This window comes from Hemitrygon akajei, chromosome 6 (genome assembly GCF_048418815.1).
Source record: "Hemitrygon akajei chromosome 6, sHemAka1.3, whole genome shotgun sequence".
Classification (NCBI taxonomy): domain Eukaryota; kingdom Metazoa; phylum Chordata; class Chondrichthyes; order Myliobatiformes; family Dasyatidae; genus Hemitrygon; species Hemitrygon akajei.
Window position 1 is genome coordinate 76,820,126 of NC_133129.1, and position 21,481 is coordinate 76,841,606.

The following is a 21,481-nucleotide window of genomic DNA, read 5'->3' on the forward strand; positions in this document are numbered from 1 at the left end:
TAGAAATATCATAGAAGCAATGCCGTAAGTTCATAAGATAATCGTTATGTTGAAATAAAAATATTAATGCTGATTCTGTTAAAAGTAATGACAGTTGATAAAGTTTATGTCCTTTGTTATTTAAAGAGTTGTGGATAGTTAGTGTTGAAGTGTAGTTAAAGCCAGTTGATGGTGTAGGGAGATTCTGACTGTTTGTTGTACTTTAATGTAATATAGTTTGTTGTAGTTTTATTTTTGCAAGTATTTATGATGTAAATGTGATGCCAAGAAGGAAACACATACTGTATATATTTTGTATTGTTTTATCAACAGTTTTCACTACACATTAATGTGGAAGAGTGAACAGTAAATGGTTACTCTTACTGGGATTGCGCCTGATTGACCGGTTTATACTTAGTGTTTAGTTCAGAGATTTTACACCTGTGCGAGAACACTACATCTATATATAAAATATATACTGATAATGATATATTAAATATATTATGATATATAAAAATGATAAATATAGATCAATGGCTACAAGAGCACAATGAAACCCTGCAGAATGCATACCAATTGATTGCAATGCAAAGCACACATCTGACACAGCATAAGGCACTGATGTCTTGACCCATGGGATGCCACAGATTACACAAATTCATAAAAGGAGGACTGGCATGGAATGATCCCTTCACTGTTGTATCTGGAGGATTTTTACAAAAGTAAAGCATATCAAGAGTAAACAATTATCTTGAAGGTGTGTGCTCCTTTTTCTTTTTATTATTAAAGGAGGTAAAATTTGTGCTTTTAGTAACATTGAGTGTCTACTATTTTAAGAAAAATACTGATCATACTCCAGTATCTTTTAAGAACAATACTAAAACACTGGTTGCCTTTTTTCTTCCTGATCTCCCTGCCATCTCCTTTCAGTCCCAACAATCCCACATCTTCAAGATCAGAATGAGAATCAGAATCAGTTTTAATATTCATCAGCGTATGTCATGAAATTTGCTGTCTTTGTGGCAGTAGTACAATGCAATGCATAATAATAAAAAAATGTGAATTACAGTAAGTATACCTATAAATTAAATAAGTAGTGCAAAAATGGAAATTAAAAAGTAGTGAGGTAGTGTTCATGGGTTCAAAGTCCATTCAGAAATCAGATTGTAGAGGGGAAGAAGCTGCCCCTGAATCATTGAGTGTGTGCCTTCAGGCTTCTGTACTTCCTTCCTGATGGTAACAATGAGAAGAGGGCTTGACCTGTGTGATGGGGGACCTTGATGATGGATGCTGCCTTTTTCAGACACTGCTCCTTAAAGTGCCCATGATGGATCTGACTAAGTTTATAACTCTCTGCAGCTTACTTTGATACTGTGCAATAGGGTCTCCAATACTAGACAGTGATGCAGCTGGTTAGAATGCTCTCCTGCAGATTTTGGTGACATACTACATCTCCTCAAACTTCTAAATAAATAAAGCTGCTGTTTCGCCTTTGTTATAGCTGCATCAATATGTTGGGTCCAGGTTAGATCCTCTGAGGTTTTGACAATCAGGAACCTGAAATTGCTCATTTTCTATGAGGACTGGTATGTGTTCCCTCATCTTACCCTTTCTGAATTCCGCAATCAGTTCTTTGGTCTTATTGACATTGAGTGCAAGGCTGTTGCTGCGACATCACTCAATTAGCTGATATGTCTCTCTTGTACACCCTTTTATCACCATCTGAAATTCTACTAACAATAGTTGCATTGTATTTATAAATGACATGAGCTATGCCTCACCACATAGTCATGGGTGTAGATAGAGTAGAGAGAGATGAAAGCTTTTTCGCCTTAGAGCATTCTGTATCTCTTAATTTCTTGCATTTCCAAAGACAGGTCATTGATCTGAAACATAATTAGCTCTGTGATGGAGTTTCACTTTCCAGGGCCAAAGAGGCTCATTGCAATCCTCAGTTTTCTAGCACAGTAGCATGACCTAACCAAAGGGTCAGAGATGTTGGTGACAATGTTAATCTTTTAACAAATTTCTTTGCTCAGCTTTTGTTATATAAACAAGAACCAGTCCCCAGTTCATAATTTAAATAGGAAGCAGCAATCAGTTTGAAGTTGTATGCATAGGTTTGCAAAAAAAAATGTCACTAGGGGACATGTCCCCATTAGCCAAACACAAGACAATAGTGTTATGTCACTGAGCACATCAAACCTGGTTACAAGTTGGGATGCCTGTGTACTCAGGGATCAGTACTCACAGCTTTAATTGTGGATGATTGGAATCTCTGTATCCAGGAGCTTTTTATACCTTCTCTGTGAGTTACTTTGCCCCAGCAAAGGTATCTGGAAAACATCACAGGAGTGTATGTTTTTGGCCTTCTGCTGCTGTAGCCCATCCTCTTCCAGGACCATGTCGTGCATCCAGCGAGGCCCTTCTGCACAGCACTACTGTAAAGCATGTTATTTGAGTTACCGTTGCTTTCCTGTCTGCTTGAACTAGTCTGACCATTCTCCTCTGACCTCTGTCATTAACAAGGATTTTTTTCCTACAGAATTACTGCTCACTGGATTTTATTTTCTGCCTTTTACACCATTCTCTGTCAATTCTTGAGACTTGTGTCTGAACATCCTAGGGGATCAGCAGCTTCAAGATAATCAAGCCACCCCATCTGGCTCTCAGTCAAAATCACTTAAATTGCATTTCTTTCCCATTCTGATGTTTGGTTTGAACAACTGAACCTCTTCCCCTTTTTTGCATGTTTTTATGTATTGAGTTGCTGCCACACAATTGGCTGATCGGATATTTAAATTCATAAGCAGGTGTACAGGGGCACCTAATATAGTGGCCACTGAGTGTACATGTAAAACAGATTTTGTCTGCATTTCATTCAATTGCAACTACATTGTAGCACTGCTCTTTATTACAATGCACCTCACTATCTTCAAAAATATGAAATCTTGATACTTAATTTCCATGGAAAGGTTAAATCAAATTGATTGATATAATTAAAAAGCCCATTACTGTCAGTCAATGGAAAAAGGACCATTGTGTTATTCACTTCCTCACTCCACCCCCCCCCCCCCCCAATGCATGCATTATTCTAAACTTACGACATAGGAGCAATTTAGCTTAAGTGACTTATAGACCTGAGTATGATTGGCAAATACTTTAGTGAGAACTAATGTTTATTTGACAAGGACCCCTATCTAAACTGCACATAGTGAACACAGTGTGACAGTGCCATATTGTTGGGTTCAAATGTTGAATAAATATTAGCCCAACAAGAGCTTGAAGTGTTTTTGTATCCCTACTATGGATTTAAATAGCAAATGATCCACCATGTGTCGAATGATTTTACAAAGATTATTAGAGAAGCATATCTGGAGTATTTAAAATTCAAATGAGCTCACATTTGATATTTACTGTGCTGTGCAGTCAGCCTTGCTGTAATGGTAATATCTGACTTGTTGGAAGGAGAGAGATTGATTAATGTTGGTGTGTAAGAAGGTATAGGGATCTTTGAAAGCCAATTACAGAATATTAACAAGAAACAATATAAAAATCAAATACTGTGTAGTCCTTTGCTGTGACTGGGCTGTGGCATAAGATAAGGGTTCTCGTTGTAATTATAAAGAATCATATCTGCAGTACTTTGCAGAGTTTTGACCTCCTTCCTAAGGAAGGAAGTAATTGCTTCAGAAAGGATGCACCAATTAACCAGGTTGATTTCTAAGATGAGACAATTGAGCAGAATAGCTCTATTTTCTTTGTTTAATGAAATGAAAAGCAATCACATTGAGATGTATTAAACTCTTAGAGGAGTTGACAACGCAAATGCTAAAAAGACATTTCCTTTTTGTTAGAGAGCTTAGAATAATAACCTCAGTAACAGACCTGAGATGAGAATTTTCTTCAGTTGTTGGGATGTTAAACTTCAAATTTCTGTACTTCAGAGTATTAAATTTGAGTGTTAATGCAGCCTGGGGGTGAAGTATGTGCTGCAAAACTGGTGCTTCATTGTGCAACTGTTCCTCATCTGAGATTGTACACAGTTTACTCCAGAATAACAATTATCATGACCATTACTTTGACAACAAATTATACCCTGTGATGCAAAAAAGGCTCGAGTTTTGTACCACAGAGACTGTGGAAGGTGACTTTTCAATAATTGTCCATTCTGCAGAGCCACTCTGAAGATCAAGACCAAACAATTAGGCTACGTTCACACTAGACCGGATAATTCTGAAAACACTGGTTTCATGTTAAAAAGGATAGGCGTCCACACTGAGCGTTTTTGAAAGTACCTCTGTCCACATTAGTATGGGTATTTTGGCGAATCTCCTCCTATTGCGCATGCGCAGGATACTTCTACCGAAAACAAGTGACATGTTTGGTGTCGAATCTCACAGTGAAAGACTTGGTGCGTGTTTGTCTAGTTACAGACTAGAAAAACTTAATTGCCAAATGGCGGACAGCTGTTGGCTCTCGCGCAGGAGGACTTAAAACTAAAAAAAACACATACTGGATCATACGGAGGCAACCAACAGGGAGTTCATGGATAGTATGACCCGGCTGACGATGAACATCGAAAAATTGACTAACTCTGTTGCATTAATAAAGCACCTTGTTAAATGTATAAAACATGTCTGTATCAGTGTTATCTTGTATTTCCATACAATGTTACATTAGGCTGTTACACATCTATTGTCAGAGAAGTACTTGCATAAATAGGTAAACCACCTTCATACGAGCAAGGACAGAAAACAGGGCAAAGTGAGTATACTTACTTATTCTGTAAGTTATGGGTCAAAGTATTTGGTGAGTACATTTCTAACTCTGCTGGCTTCAGTCTCATTGCCGTCTGTTCTGTAATTATTAGGTTGCGTTCAAGAAAACAATGAATTAGCGCGCTGCCATCACCATCTGTTCCGGCACATCATGACAGCATTTTTAGATTTCTCCAGTTATCCTGTCCACTCTGCTCTGCCCAATCCGGCGTTTTCAAATTTATACACTCTGGAGAGCGTTTTAGAAAAGCTCCGTTTTTGGGGGAGGAAAACACCATTTCAGTGTGGACAGAGGGTCAAAATGAAGAGAAAAAGCTTCGGTTATGGATTTATCCAGTCTAGTGTGGACGTAGCCTTGAGTGCTGGTACTCAATCATAGCTTTTTGAATATCACTTAGCACTGAGACTATTTTTTTAATATAGTCCCTTTTACTCAGGGCAGCCCACAGAATTTCACAGCCAATGATAAAATATTTTGTATCAAAATAGCCACTGTATTTGCAGCCAATCTCTCAGGAAGCTCCTACAAACTGGTTAATAACCAGAGAATTAGTTTGATAATATGTGATAAAGGTATTACTTATAATATTGGGGACTAGTATCCTCTTCTTCATAAGAGTATTGAGCTATCTAGTGCAGCTGTCGTACGTTTGAGTAGCCTCCGATGGGGCAAAGATTCCTTGGAACTGCAGCAGAATATTTGCTAGGTTTATTTCTCAAGCCTTTGGAGTGGAATTTCAACAGACGACCTGCTGACAATGAAAGAAGATTGTCATAAAATAAACTACGCTCCTTTAATTCACTGTAAATCTATACTGTATGCTTTAATTCAAACTCACCAAATCTCTCCTCACTGGCAGTTCATATTTTGCCTTTGCAGTGGTAAGTTGATGTGGGTTTGCAAATGTACTCTCTTCTACCATGTATCCTAAGTCCATAAATGTTCATGCAAAGAGAGTAAAAATATGATATACTGTATGCAGTAGCTGTGAGCCTATAGGAGATGATGTTGTCATCTCTGAGCACAACCTTTTACAAATTGCAGTCATAGTTACATATTCAAAGTTATATTTAGTTGGAACAGCAGTGAAGAATCAGCTATAACTACCAATAAATGCAGACTGGCTCCTATTCTGCCACATACAATCAAATATATTTAAATATACTATTTTCATTTCTGATACTTTCCTTTTTTTTTTGGTGCACTGCAAAATAAATCAACAAAAGCAAATCAGTTAGTAATTAACCTGGCATAAACAATGCAGGAAGCTCCTATAGAATGTGGAAGGATATTTACATTAATGTAAACACTCTTAGATCAGTAAAACAACAAGTTATTTGGAGATAGTTTAATTGTCAGACTCTGTCTAAATTCAGCAAGAGTGCTGGGCACGTAGAAGAAAGCAGTAAATAGAAATGAATACATTTATTGCAAACTTGCTGATTATAGAACTGGCTGGTTCTTGGTTCATTCAGCATGCCTTTTGAAAATATTCTATCTCTTTCTCCCTGTATCTGCACCAATTTAATATTTCCTTTGAAGCCTCCCCACCCTTTGAAATGACATTTCCTTTCCGCACCAGATAGATTTTATACAGTAGTTGATATGAACTTTGGGAATGTTTTCATTTCTCAACATTCATTCCTTCCCCTTTCACTTGCAATATAAACCATCCCAAATTTGATTATCATCCCAGATGAATACACATCCACCAGTCATTTCTTCCAATTACCAACATCACCTTATCACTCAACAGAGCTTAACCTTTTCTCCCAGATGAACCAATTTGTGCACTGTTCCAACAATTTTGAATCCACCTAGATCAAAGTTCTGCAAAGCTGTCTGTCTCAGTGCTGTTCACTCCTCCTGTGAAGAGGTCGTTAAGTCCCACCAAGCTTTTGAACTCTTGTACTGATGTATCTTTATATGACATAGTCATAGATTGTTTCACAATGCTGCTGTGAAATGTATTGGGATACTTCACTATGTTAAAGGTGTTATATAATACATGGCATTCGATATATTTTATTATTTTAATACAACCACAAAGAATAGGAAGTATTTATTTAAGTTATCCTATATACCATTCTCCAGATTTCCAAATGATCTTTCTATTTGACACAGTGATTCCACTAATTTGTTCATTGCAATACAGTCTCAGGTATACTATCAAATAGCAGGCAAGTGTCCAGATGACTACTTTGTGGAACATCACTGCACTTTCTGTGAGTATGATGCTGGTAACACTGATGACTTGCCAAAGAAATTCTTCCATTCCTTATCCTACAAGTTGACAAAAAAATCACAAAAAAAAATCATCTTATGCTGGCTATCTTGAGCACTGAGTAATTTAGATCCTAGCTCTGCCTTGCTAGTTTGTGGGTGATACAGAGTGGGTGATAACCGGTGAACTTCAATTTGACTAGGACGTGTTCTGAGATCTGATCTTGCATGTTAGGTTTGAATTTTGAAGGATGTAAGAAATAAAGTCAATCAATTCAATTCAATTTGAACTCTTGTGACTATGAATTTGTAATGCTTTGCTAGGATTTTCTGCAATAATTTCTGACCTTACACTTCCGTAATTGGCTGTTATTTATTTTCTTTTTTTGATAATTCACTTTCTATTTGATGCAAGTCTTCCTCAAACCCTTTAGCCCTACAATCATGTTATCACTTCAACCCTTTGTATGGTTCATGTATTCACCTAATCTGTTATTTGGCAGTGCTGTACGCAGTAAGTTGCAGACAAGTGGGCTCATTAACTTCTGGTTAGTGATGAATGTGTAGTATTCACAAGCCAGGTGCTGTCTGATCAACCTATTGCCTATATCCCCTGTTGTTTACATTGTGAATTTTTTTTGCAAAGAAAACATCAAACCATCTTGCCCATTTTAGGATATTAATAATCCCAAACCCTTCCTTTTACACTGCATTCTTGAATGGAAATTGATACTAACACATGGGAATCTTGAGAATTTTCATAATCAATAAAATATTTTTTTCAGTTCTTTACCCTGTTTCTTGTTTTTCAGCTAATATTGTGCCTCTGTTACCACTTTCATTTTATTCTCAAGGGCTTGCTTTTTGCAAATGAGTTCATTAAATGATACTTAATTAAATATTCATCAATGCTTAATCCCAGTTTTTCTCTCCTGTCTTTGAAAAATAGACTTCCTCTTACATAATCAGCATTTTTTTTTACAGCCCATTAAATTTATTTTTATTTTTCATTTCCTCCCCCATTACTGTTACATGATATTTGACAGAATACATATTATTTTATCAGGGATCTTCAATTTAGTGGAGTTGCGCTGAATACAGCATTACAGACTTGTAATGAATGATAATGCTTGACATTAAAATATGAAGATTATCTTTTCTCCTGCTCCCAAGTGAAAATTAAATGGTATAACCACCAGATCATTTTGTCTGTTATATAATCAACTTCATTACTATGGTTATATGGCAAATAAGTGAAATGAATGAGGAAGCAGCAGCTGAAGATGTTGTAATAATAGAAAGATTATGAAAAAAGACCTAGTGCTTTCCCAGTGCATATGACGAATAAACTCTTCTCAGGCTTCCATCATATAACTGATGTTTCCATGACAAACTCTGCCACCTTTATCAGGGCAGATTTCTGGGCACGTCTAGTCCGGTGGCACTTATACCTCCATAGTCCATCTTTCTTAATTGGTTAATCTTCATCCAGTCAGGTTTCTGCTCTCCCACCTTGTTTACATTCGAATTCCAATTCCTACTTAGAATGAGAAATACTTGTTTGTTAAAATTATTTTCCTCTAGTTTTATTCAATGGCTTCTTTACCAGGCAGCCCCAGAAACCACTGGCACGCCTATGCAGTGTGATGTTACCACCAATTTCTCCAGCTAACCAAAATGTACACACCTCCTGTGCTCCTTGATGCAGATTTCCACCATGCATCCTGTCTGGATGACCTGACGTCAGTTGACCTGCATAAACAGTGATTTGAGCTTTCTTACAGGTTTGTGGATGGTATAAATCTGGTATATTTGTAGGATCCTGGAGATCCTTCCAGAAACCATGGAATAATAGGGAAGACAAACCATAGTGACAGGCACATCCTCGTTGTTAGGTTTCCTACTTTTTCCCTTGGTTCTTTTAAGGGCTCCATTGATTTCCTTCACCTTGCATCTATTTTGTCAGAACATCGTGAGTAATCAACTTATTTTCTCAGGGAGACTCACTGGGTCTGAAATAGCTTTTGCATGGTTAATCAAAGTAGAAAGAGCTGCTCTACATCGGGAAACATGATGGTGGCTGTTATTGTTGAGGTATAACTCTGTGTGAGAGTGCTTCTGATAGACGTCATGTCTGAGGCTACTGTCTGGTTTCTATCTTATTAGAATGTCCAGGAATGGGAGGCAACCATTCTTCTCCATCTCTATTGTAAATTGAATGTCTGACTGTATATTGTTCAGATGGTTGGGGAACTGTTGGAGACTCTGGAGTCCGTAAGCCCACACTACAAAGGTGTCATTGACGTATCTGAAGAATTATTTATGGCATAATGGTGATGAACTCAGAGCCCTCTCCTCAAAGTCCTTCATGTAGAAATTAGCAGTAACCAGTGACAAGGGCGATTCTATGATCAGTCCGTCTGTTTGTTCCCAATAGTTACCCCATAGAGGAAGTATGTTGATGAAAGGGTGTGTTCAAAAAGCTCAGTGGTACCCTTATCAAACCTTAATCACAGGAGGACCAGGCTGTCTTCAGTGAGAACTCTGTGAACAGGGACACCACGGCAAAACCAACCATTATGCCCTCTGGGGGCAGCAGAATGTTGATTATTGTTTTAACAAAGCCAGTCAAATTCATGACATGATGCTCACAGCCCCCAACAAAGGGAGAGAGCATGGTTGTTAAATGCTTAGTGAGGTGGAGGTAGTAAGTCGGACAATGTATTGCACAGATGATAGGCCTCAGAGGGCAACCATCCTTGTGTCCTGGAGACCCCATAAAGTCTTGGAAATGGAGAAGAATGGTTGCCTCCCATTCATGGACATTCTAATATGATGGAAACTGGATGGTAGCCTCGGACAGGATGTCTATCGAAATCCCACTCACACGGACTTGTACCTCAACAATTCGCCTCACTACAGGAAAGTAGTGGAAGCCATAGAAAGGGTGCAGAGGAGATTTACAAGGATGCTGCCTGGGTTGGGGAGTATGCCTTATGTGAATAGGTTGAGTGAACTCGACCTTTTCTCCTTGGAGTGACAGAGGATAAGAGGTGACCTGATAGAGGTCTATAAGATGATGAGAGGCATTCATCATGTGGATAGTCAGAGGCTTTTTCCCACGGCTGAAATGGTTGCCACAAGAGGACACAGGTTTAAGGTGCTGGGGAGTGGGTACAGAGGAGATGTTAGGGGTAAGTTCTTTACACAGAGAGTGGTGAGTGCATGGAATGGGCTGCCAGCAATGGTGGTGGAGGCAAGTACAATAGGGTCTTTAAAGAGACTTTTAGATACGTACATGGAGCTTAGTAAAATAGAGGGCTATAGGTAAGCCTACTAATCTCTAAAGTATTTTTTGTGGGCCGAAGGGCCTGTATTGTGCTGTAGGTTTTCTATGTTTCTAATAACAGCCACCATCATGCCTCCCAACGCAGAGTGGTTCTTTCTACTTCGATTAACTGTGCAAAAACTGTTTCGGACCTGGAGGAAGTAAGACAATTATGCAGGATGTTCCTGCAGAGTGGTTACTAGATGAAGGAAATCAATCAAACACTTAAAAGGGCCAACAGAAAAACTAGGAAACCTAGCAACGAGGAGGAAATTGCAGCTACTCTGTGTGTTCCCTATATTTCCATGATTTCTGGAAGGATCACCAGGATCTTGAAAAAATACTGGATTAATTCCATTCAAAAACCTGTAAGGAAGCTCAAATCACAGCTTTTGTGGGTCAAAGATGACTAGGGACTCAGGTTGGCTGGTATTTATATTAATCAGCCAGACCGATGTATGGTGGAAACTCTATCAAGGAGTTCAGGAAACTATTGGCGACAGCAGAACACTGCATTTGCACTGGCCATAGGATTGACTATGACAGCACAAAGCTACTGTACCATGCCAATATCTTTTGGGACCACTGGCTGGCAAAGAAGAGTGCCTCGCTATAAGTATGAACTGGAATTTGATTTTAAATAAGGTGGGAGAGCAGAAACCTGATTGGATGAGGTCTAACCAATCAGGATGGATAGACTACAGGGCTATAAATACCACCAGACTAGACATGCTCAAGCATTTTCCCTAATGAAGCTGGCTGAGTTTGTCATCAAAATATCTGTTATAGTCGGCACCTGTACCCGGCTGGAAACCCAACAAAACTTTATTCATAGAAGGACCATGTTACTCAAGTTGATAATTAACAAGAAGTTAGGAAGATTTGTATGTGTCTTCAACAACTATCCACACCCTTGGATCATACTCAATAAATCCAGTGAAGATATATAGTTTTAATATCATCACTGAGGTAGATACATAGATGTTCAAGTTCTGATTTATTCTTTTGAAGCCTGTCTCGTTAATACTGATAAACAAATTACTGTTCTCTCTGCCCTTTTAAAGGTAATTCCTTCTTGCTGGCCCATGTTCCCCAGGCATCTATATCTCTTCACTCTCTCAGGCATGAGGCTATTACTCAGCGAGTTTGGGTGAAGAGTTTCACCTAAGCTGGAATTCAGAACAAGCTTTGCTTTTTTCCCTTAGAGCTTTATCAAAATCGTTCAGCAGAACCTTTACTGCACCAGCCATATAAGTACAGTGGGGAGGAGAACATTGAGATCCTCATGGTAAATGATTCACTTCCTTATTTGAGTTCTATCAAGAACAATGCACAATTGCCTGTTAAGAGTGCTTTTCACTTGTCTGAATGAGTCCAACTCCAGTGACAGTGAAGTATTGCAGTGTTATTCTGAATGAAGCAACCTCCTTGATTTTGACTCTATTCATCATCCTGTACATTCTCTCCCTTGTCTACACGTGCCCCATGGCTTTAATCTGAAGCTTCTACAAAAAGCGTTGTGGCTACTCATTCAGGTGACTCAACCAGCACCTCTCAGTCCCAATACAAAGCCAAAAAGTAATGCCTCCAGGCACGGAAGAATGCCATCCAAATCATGCAGTATTAGAAATATGCATCTATTTCTTCATTCTGCTGGGATTCAGCCCTGGAATTCCCTACCCAATACATTTAGGGGGCACTTCGCCTGAATGCCCGCAGTTTCAAGAGAAAAAGATCGTCCCACTCTATTCCTCAACAACACTTCCCAGCATCATTCCCAAAGGCAAAAGGCATTTTGCTAATGATGTCTACGTCCCTTACGTAAAGAAGAAACAGTATAGCAGTATATAATCCACAAACTGATTTGAGGAATAGAATTTCTGTTTGATTTCCTTATCATGAGCTCTTCAATACTTACTTTTGGCAGCTATCTTAAACATGTGCTCTATGTTCCTAACACCAAAAACAAACACCTTCACCTTTCTTTTCCATCTTTCTGATGAAATGTTGAAAAATGGCTCATTCTGCAGTCTGTCTTAGATAAAACCAATCCCAAAGTGCTAGTTCACAAAAGGACTCAGAAAACCAATGAAAGGAGATAGAGAACCAAGAAAATGAGATAGATCGTGTTTGAAGTCAAGACAGCCGTGTTTGACAAGGTTCCGCACGGAAGGTTAGTTAGGAAGGTTCAATCGTTAGGTATTAATATTGAAGTAGTAAAATGGATTCAACAGTGGCTGGATGGGAGATGCCAGTGAGTAGTGGTGGATAACTGTTTGTCAGGTTGGAGGCCGGTGACTAGTGGTGTGCCTCAGGGATCTGTACTGGGTCCAATGTTGTTTGTCATATACATTAATGATCTGGATGATGGGGTGGTAAATTGAATTAGTAAGTATGCAGATGATACTAAGGTAGGTGGCGTTGTGGATAATGAAGTAGGTTTTCAAAGCTTGCAGAGAGATTTAGGCCAGTTAGAAGAGTGGACTGAACGATGGCAGATGGAGTTTACTGCTGATAAGTGTGAGGTGCTATATTTTGGTAGGAATAATCCAAATAGGACATACATGGTAAATGGTAGGGCATTGAAGAACGCTGTAGAACAGAGTGATCTAGGAATAATGGTGCATAGTTCCCTGAAGGTGAAATCTCATGTGGATAGGGTGGTGAAGAAAGCTTTTGGTATGCTAGCCTTTATAAATCAGAGCATTGAGTATAGGAGTTGGGATGTAATGTTAAAATTGTACAAGGCATTGGTAAGGCCGAATTTGGAGTATTGTGTACAGTTCTGGTCACTGAATTGTAGGAAAAATGTCAACAAAATAGAGAGAGTACAGAGAAGATTTACTAGAATGTTACCTGGGTTTCAGCACCTAAGTTACAGGGAAAGGTTGAACAAGTTAGGCATTTATTCTTTGGAGCGTAGAAGGTTGAGGGGGGACTTGATAGAGGTAGTTAAAATTATGAGGGGGATAGATAGAGTTGACATGGATAGGCTTTTTCCATTGAGAGTAAGGGAGATCCAAACAAGAAGACATGAGTTGAGAGTTAGGGGGCAAAAGTTTAGAGGTAACACGAGGGGGAATTTCTTTACTCAGAGAGTGGTAGCTGTGTAGAATAAGCTTCCAGTAGAAGTGGTAGAGGCAGGTTCGATATTGTCAATTAAAGTAAAATTGGATAGATATATGGACAGGAAAGGAATGGAGGGTTATGGGCTGAGTGTGGGTCGGTGGGACTAGGTGAGAGTAAGCATTCGGCACGGACTAGAAGGGCCGAGATGGCCTGTTTCCGTACTGTAATTGTTATATGGTTATATGGACAGCAACCTCTCCCTCACTATCAGCAAAACGTTAAGTTCAGGTAACGTGGTATATACATAGCTGTATCAGTGGTGCTGACGTGCAGATGGTTGAAATCTTCAAGTAGCTCAGAGTAAGTATCACCAACAATTTGTCCTAGTTTAGCCACATGGATATACTGCCTCCAAGACATCAGATAGTTAAGGAAATTCAGTATGTCCCTGTTGACAGACCAATTTTTACAGATGTGCTGTTGTAAGCATCCAATCTGGATGCATCACAGTTTAGCATGGCAGCTACTCTGCCCAAGATGCAAGACACTGAACACCCTGGCCATTCTCTCTCCTCTTCTTGTCATGAGCCCTGCAGCCTTGGTTTCTTGAGCACCTGTATATACTATTGCCTTAACTAGAGCCATTAAGCCTTTGTGCTTTTGGTTTAATTATATAAATTAATTGTGATAGGCATGTATTTCTTGCATAGTATGATTATTTAAGGGGTCTCTAGTTACCTCTTTATCAGAGTCCTGCTGTGCTATAGAGAAGGATTTGCCTCAGGGTCGCTCAATTATCCCTCCAAAGTTCTATTGTATTTCTATGCTTAATCTCTTGTTTCCACCTCTTCACAGTGGTTCTGCCATTCTTCCGCTCCTGGGTTGAGTTGTGAGCCTAGAATCCGCCACTCGTGGGTTGAGTCAGTGCTTGCAGCCACCATGATGAAGGGAATCCACTGTTCCTGCACTCTTGGGTCCAGTCCTGCAAACCACACATTAAAACTTTTCTCCAGTCCAGCAGTCCAATATCACCAAGACCAAGGAGATGGTGGTGGACTTTAGGAGATCTAGGCCTCATATGGAGCCAGTGATCACTAATGGAGAATGTGTGGAGCAGGTTAAGACCTACAAGTATCTGGGAGTACAGTTAGACGAGAAGCTAGACTGGACTGCCAACACAGATGCCTTGTGCAGGAAGGCACAGAGTCGACTGTACTTCCTTAGAAGGTTGGCGTCATTCAATGTCTGTAGTGAGATGCTGAAGATGTTCTATAGGTCAGTTGTGGAGAGTGCCCTCTTCTTTGTGGTGGCGTGTTGGGGAGGAAGCATTAAGAAGAGGGACGCCTCACGTCTTAATAAGCTGGTAAGGAAGGCGGGCTCTGTCGTGGGCAAAGTACTGGAGAGTTTAACATCGGTAGCTGAGCGAAGGGCGCTGAGTAGGCTACGGTCAATTATGGAAAACTCTGAACATCCTCTACATAGCACCATCCAGAGACAGAGAAGCAGTTTCAGCGACAGGTTACTATCGATGCAATGCTCCTCAGACAGGATGAAGAGGTCAATACTCCCCAATGCCATTAGGCTTTACAATTCAACCGCCAGGACTTAAGAACTTTTTAAAAGCTATTATTAATGCTTTTTGAGATAGTGATTTAGATGCATATCATATTTTTTACTGAGTTAAGTATTGTATGTAATTAGTTTTGCTACAACAAGTGTATGGGACATTGGAAAAAAAGTTGAATTTCCCCATGGGGATGAATAAAGTATCTATCTATCTATCTATCTATCTATCTAGCAGAGGATACAAAAGCTTGTTCTAATTCTGAGAATACATACCACCAGACTTGAGGACAACTTTGGTCCCACCATTAACAGACTTTGGAATGGACATCTCATGTGATAAACTCTTGACTTCCCATTCTAGCTTATCATAACCCTTACGCTTTACACAACACATTCTCTGTTACAACAAATGTATATTCTGCATTCAGTGTTTTTTTCCACTTGATGTACTTATGTGTGGACTAATCCGTCTGGATGGCATGCAGACAAAAGCTTTCTCTACACTTCAGTGAAAATAATAAAACAATATCCAATGTCCAAAGTCTGATCTCTTCACTAACCTCACTGAAACACTTGTATTAGTTGTTGTTATCACTTACCCAACACCACTAACACACTAACTGGATATTTACATGGCTTATTGTGAAGCTTGCCTTCTTCTACTTAGATTTTCATCTTAGAAGAATAGCTACAGTTCAAAGACCCTTCGGGGCATTAGGACCTCTTAATCACATAAAAATATTCTTTCTTCACTCCACCAAACCACCATTTCTTGTTATCTCCCAACGGCTCACTGTGTCTGTGGTATATGATCATCAGAAGTTGTGGAGAAACAATTTAATCTTGGATGTTTGTACTTTTTCATAGTAGCTGTCCATAATACACCAGTTCCAAAATTCCACTACAAAATGAAGCAACGTTTCATAAGTTGAGTAAATTATGCACCATATAATTTTTATGTTTGTTTGTTGCAAGCAAACTGAGGTCAAATATTTGTCCTGTTACCACAGTTCTTTTTCTTGTTTTTCATCAGTTTTAATGATCCTTAATTAAAGTCTTATGAAATTAGAATGCCCATGGAAATTTTGTCCCAGGTTATTAACTAACATTTTAGTATCAGAGCCTTAAGTGTTACTTTGCTTTTCCGATGCTCTAAAACTGACAATAAATTATGAAATTTGATTGACAAGAAGGAGGATGTTTAGCTCATTTTGTCCCTACCAATCAAAAATTGAACTATTTAGGTTACTCCAGTTTCTCAGATTTCACTCCTCAGTTTTCTCGGTTTTATTGTACTCATGTGCTTACGGTACTTTTTAAATAAAGGCAAATTAGTGCCTCTACACCCTTTGACACAGTGAGAATTGAATTGAATTGACTTTATTTCTTACATCCTTCACATATATGAGGACTAAAAATCTTTGTTATGTCTCCATCTAAATGTGCAATGTGCAATCATAGTAATCTCTAATAAATAGAACAGTCAATATAATATAGAGTACACTCAAATCAGCGTGAGTTCATCAGTCTGATGGCCTGGTGGACAAAGCTCTCCCGGAGCCTGTTGGTCCTGGTTTTTATGCTACTTTACCACTTCCTGGATGATAGCAGCTGGAATAGATTGTGGTTGGGATGGCTTGGGTCCCCAATGATCCTATGGGTCCTTTTTACACTCTTATGCTTTTAAATGTCCTGAATCGTGGGAAGTTCACAACTATAGATGTGCTGGGCTGTCTGTACCATTCTCTGCAGAGTCTTGCAATTAAGGGAGGCACAGGTTCCATCTCAGGCAGTGATGCAGCTAGTCAGGATGCTCTCAATTGTGCCCCTGTAGAAAGTTCTTAGGATCTGGGGGCCCACATCAAACTTCCTCAACCGTCTGAAGAAAAAGAGGCACCATTGTGCCTTTTTCACCACACTGCTGGTGTGCACAGACCACGTGAGGTCCTCGGTGATGTGGATGCCAAGGAACTTGAAGCTGTTTACCCTCTCAACCCCAGATCCATTGATGTCAATAGGGGTAAGCCTGTCTCCATTTCTCCTGTAGCCCACAACCAGCTCCTTTGTTTTTGCAACATTGAGCTCTCTACATTTTGGATGATGACAAAACTTCATACTTCCACTTTAATCTGTTCATCCATTAATTTAAATGTTTGCCACTTATTCTGTCAAGGGAAAATTACTCCTCTTCAGCCTGACTCCTCAGTTAAATTACATTTCCCCTCATTCACCTTTGTTTCAGCCTGGACAGACTTCCCTTGTAACAATAATTCCCCAGCTATAATGTGGTCTTCATAAATCCTCTCTGCATTTACTGTAGTGTTATCACATCCTTTCTATTGTGAGGTGATCAGAGCTATGCATTGTACTCTAGCTGTGTGCCAGACAGGCTTTTTATATACAGTTCTAACTTGACCTTCAATCTCCAGTACTCTACGCCTACAGCCTATAAAGATAGGGATGAATCTCAAACGCACAGGAAACAACAGAGCTTGTTTAAAACCTTTTCAATGGAATTCTGACATCACGGATTTAAAAGACATCTGTTCCCTCAAAACTTCAGGACTGAAATCTTCAATGATGTGAAATTTGGAACTTTGGAAATTGAACATACCCTTCTGCTGGGCAAATAGAATCAGACGATCCTTAATATGAGCATAATGGAGACAAATGATAATTGGTTGTGGTTTAGCATCTGGAGAAGGTTTAGAACAAGGAATATGATGAGTGCAATCGATCACTGGGGGTGGGGGGGGGGGGAGGTATCCAAAACCTTTCAGCCAAACACATCCATTAGAAATTGAGAAAATTATTCAATAGGATCACCCTTCTCGATGTCTTCAGGAAGTCCAATTATCTACAGGTTTTGTCTCCGAGATCGATTTTTGAGGTCTATAATGTTCCAGCACTTGAGAGGTCGAAGATAACTTTTGTTCCAAAGTTTCAATTTTATGATCTCTCTGGCGAGCGGCTTTATCGAGTTCTGAAGTTCTTGTTTGTTGTTCAAATTCATGTCTAAACGATTTGATACTGTCTTCAACCGTCTTTAAAATTCCTTCAAGCGAGAAGAATTTTTGGCTGAGTTTTGCCTCTAGATTTTCATCTAGTTTATCATCTAGAAGCTTCGAAATTGCAGCCAAAGTTAGAGGGGGTTGCTTAGATAGTGGTTTAGCATCACCATCCTTTTTTCCGTTGCCGTTAGAATCTTTCCCGTCTTTAGCTTCTCATGCTCTAGTAAACATTTCCAGCAAGCTAAAATCAAGGCTCAAAGAATATATCTGCAATATAAACCCCTTTAGTGTAGGTATAAATAAGGCAGTTAAGGGTGATTACCGGTAAAAGAAATAAAAGGAATGGAGCAAAGCCAAAGTGTGCATCACGCCATGAGCGCCTCCTTGAGAATGGACAGAGACAGGGAGAGATAGGGACAGAGAAATAACATATTTGAAACTATCTACAAATATCACTTCTTGAAATTCTTAACATTTACAAAATTAATTATAAATAATATTAAAGTAAAAGCAGAAAAGAGAACCATACTAACAAGCAGACACAAGAAAGACAAATAGAGTAATTCATTCATCACTTAGGGAATGTATTTGAAGACATCTACAGATGCCTCTTTCTTTCCAGGGAAAGACAGCTTTTATAATCTAAGGCTACACAGCAGAAGGAAGGCCAGCTAATACTGCTCAATGAGGGAGTGTCAGCATTAGTTACACTGCATAAAATTCAATGTGGATGTGTCAATGTTTTCTATAAAGGTGGACTATGACTTCTGGCATTGGTACAATGAGGCCCATTGCAGGCTTAAGGAACAGTACTTCATCTTCTGTTTGGGCATGCTACAGCCTTTTGGACAAGTTGAATTGTACAGCTTCAGGTAACTTGATTACTCTGAACATATCAGTCACCCATCTGTGTAGTTCAGCTTATTTCAGTTTTTTTTCTCTAGGAGTGGAGGACATGCTCAACTTGATCTGCTTTCTTGTCTTCTTGCTCTGCATTTCACAACTCCTACATTTATTAACTCTCCATTCCACTCCCATATTGACTGTCTGTCCTTTACCTTGTCCATCACCATTATTTTAAAGAGGCCAAACACAAAATGGAAACACATTTCATATTCCACTTAGGTAGCTAAGAACTCAATAGTACGAACCAGTGTTCATCTTATCAGTGTTCTCTGCACACACACACACACTTATCTGTCTACCTAGTTTTGTCTTTATTTATTCCTCCCATCCACTGCCTCCATCTGATTCCAGGAACCATTCAGTCATTCCTTATCCTATCGTCTCAACTCAAAATTTCACCTTTCTTCTTTTGCCTCCACTAAGGCAACTTGACCTGCTGAGCTCTTAGTGTTCTATTTTTGTTGTAGATTCTAGCATCTATAGTCTCTTTGTCTTGCTAATTTCATTGAAATATATTCTCATTCCATAACTGATCTCATCTATTCATTGACCAGATAACCTTCACAATACCCTATTCTCATGATCATCCTTGTTTTACTCTGTTAGAGGCACCTCCACCCCAGCCTTCTTGCAGATTAACAAGTTTCTTTTAGCTCCTTCTCTATTCTGACAAAGGTGATTTCAAACATTAAGTCAGTTTCACTTCCCATATTTAGTGCTAATTGCGGTTGCACAGAATTATAGGTGTTAAGTCAATTGATCATTATAAATTTGTCCCTGGTGTGTAGGTAAGTGGTGAAATTAATTAGTGTGACTAAGAACTTGGGAATTTTTTTTTTAATTACCAAGTTTTGTTGTAAAAAGTGTCTGTTTATGTGCTTTTAAATTTAAGAATCTATGACCCTATAACTCAGTAATGTCAGACAATAAAAGTTCAATCAAAGAGGGAAAAAAAGTACTGTTTCACTTTCAGCATTAATTTCTTTGATATATCCTAAGCTACCTCTTGAATGTTTGTTAAATGTCAGTTCAAGGTAGGGCTGTTCCCTTTAGATCAAATGACTAGAGAAATTATCGAGCTGCAAGTTCACAACAGTAATTTAATTGAAATGACCTCGGCTGACGTGCTGAAGATTGATCCGAACTGTAACTGTTGTGAATATATTTTGATAGGATTTCCTTGAAATATCAGATCTTCAGTTGATGTAGTCTCAATATTTCTTTCTAGACTGTTCAAGTGTACAGTACATTACACAAAATTAATGGATCGATTTGACTTGAACAGAATGTAAAGCACGTTGTGTTACTTTATGTGTTTCCATACAAAACAGCAGCATAATTTGGGGAAAATACACATCTAGTCATTCTAAAGATCAATAAATTTTATTTGAGCATCTTAATCCCAAAAAAAATCTTATCATGGCCTGATATTTATTGATCCCACTCAATGTCTCTAAATTCTATGCACATTTCCAATACAGAAAAGTAGATGCTTCCTTAAATTAATCTTGGGAAGAAGTAAAGCCAATTTCATAAACCGTCAACTCCGTTTCTCACTGAAGCAACTATCGGAAACTGAATATGGCTATTGGCAATCTCAGCATTACCTGTGGCTCCAAGATGAGCTTTAGACCATATATTCCTGCTTTCACCAAAACAACATGCTTCTATCTCCATAACATCACTTGACACAACTCTTTTTTCGGTTCATCTCTTGGTGAAATGCTTGCCCATTCCTTTTTTGCCTATGCAAATAACTGCTTCCCTTTTCATGTCTGTAAACTTAAAGTAATTCAGATTTAAATTTGACTTACGCTGACTCTTTTCACCACTACCCTGACCCAAAATGTTTCTTTATTAAGCAGAACTTCCTAGCTTCATTTTTCAATGTCTTCATAGTCTGGTCTACTCCTCTCTCTGTAATCTTATCTATCTTGTAAAAAACTGAGATATTCTTCACAGAACATACAAGAGAACATAGAACAGTACTGCACGGGAATAAACTCTTTGGCCCACAGTGTTGTGCCAAACCAATTAAATTAGCAATTAACACACACAACATGCTGGAGGAACTCCTTTTCTCCATAGATGTTGCCTGGCCTGCTGAGTTACTCCAGCATTTTGTGTGTGATGCTTGGATTTCCAGTGTCTGCAGATTTTCTCGTTTGTAAATTAGTAATCAAATGACTAACAAAACTAATCACTTCTGGCTAATAATGTCCATGTCCTATCATATCCCTCACATTCATGTGACTATCTAAATGTCTGTTAAAAGTCTCCGGTGTTTCTGCCTCTACCACTACCCTAGGCAATGCATCTTAGGCACTCACCATTATCTGAGTACAAAACTTACCCCTCACATCTCCTTTGAAAGTATCGTCTCGCACCTTAAATGCATGTCCTCTAGTATTAGACATTTTAATCCTTGGAAAAAGATATTGTCTGCCTACTTTATCTACGACTCTCATAATCTTATAAACATCTACAGATCTCTACTCAGCCTCTGCTGCTGTGGAGAAAACAACTCAAGTTTGTCCTGTGCCTTGTTGTAGCACTGACCTCCTCTAATTCTTTCTTCCTGAAGAATCCTGACTTGAGTTATTCTTCTGTTAGTGTC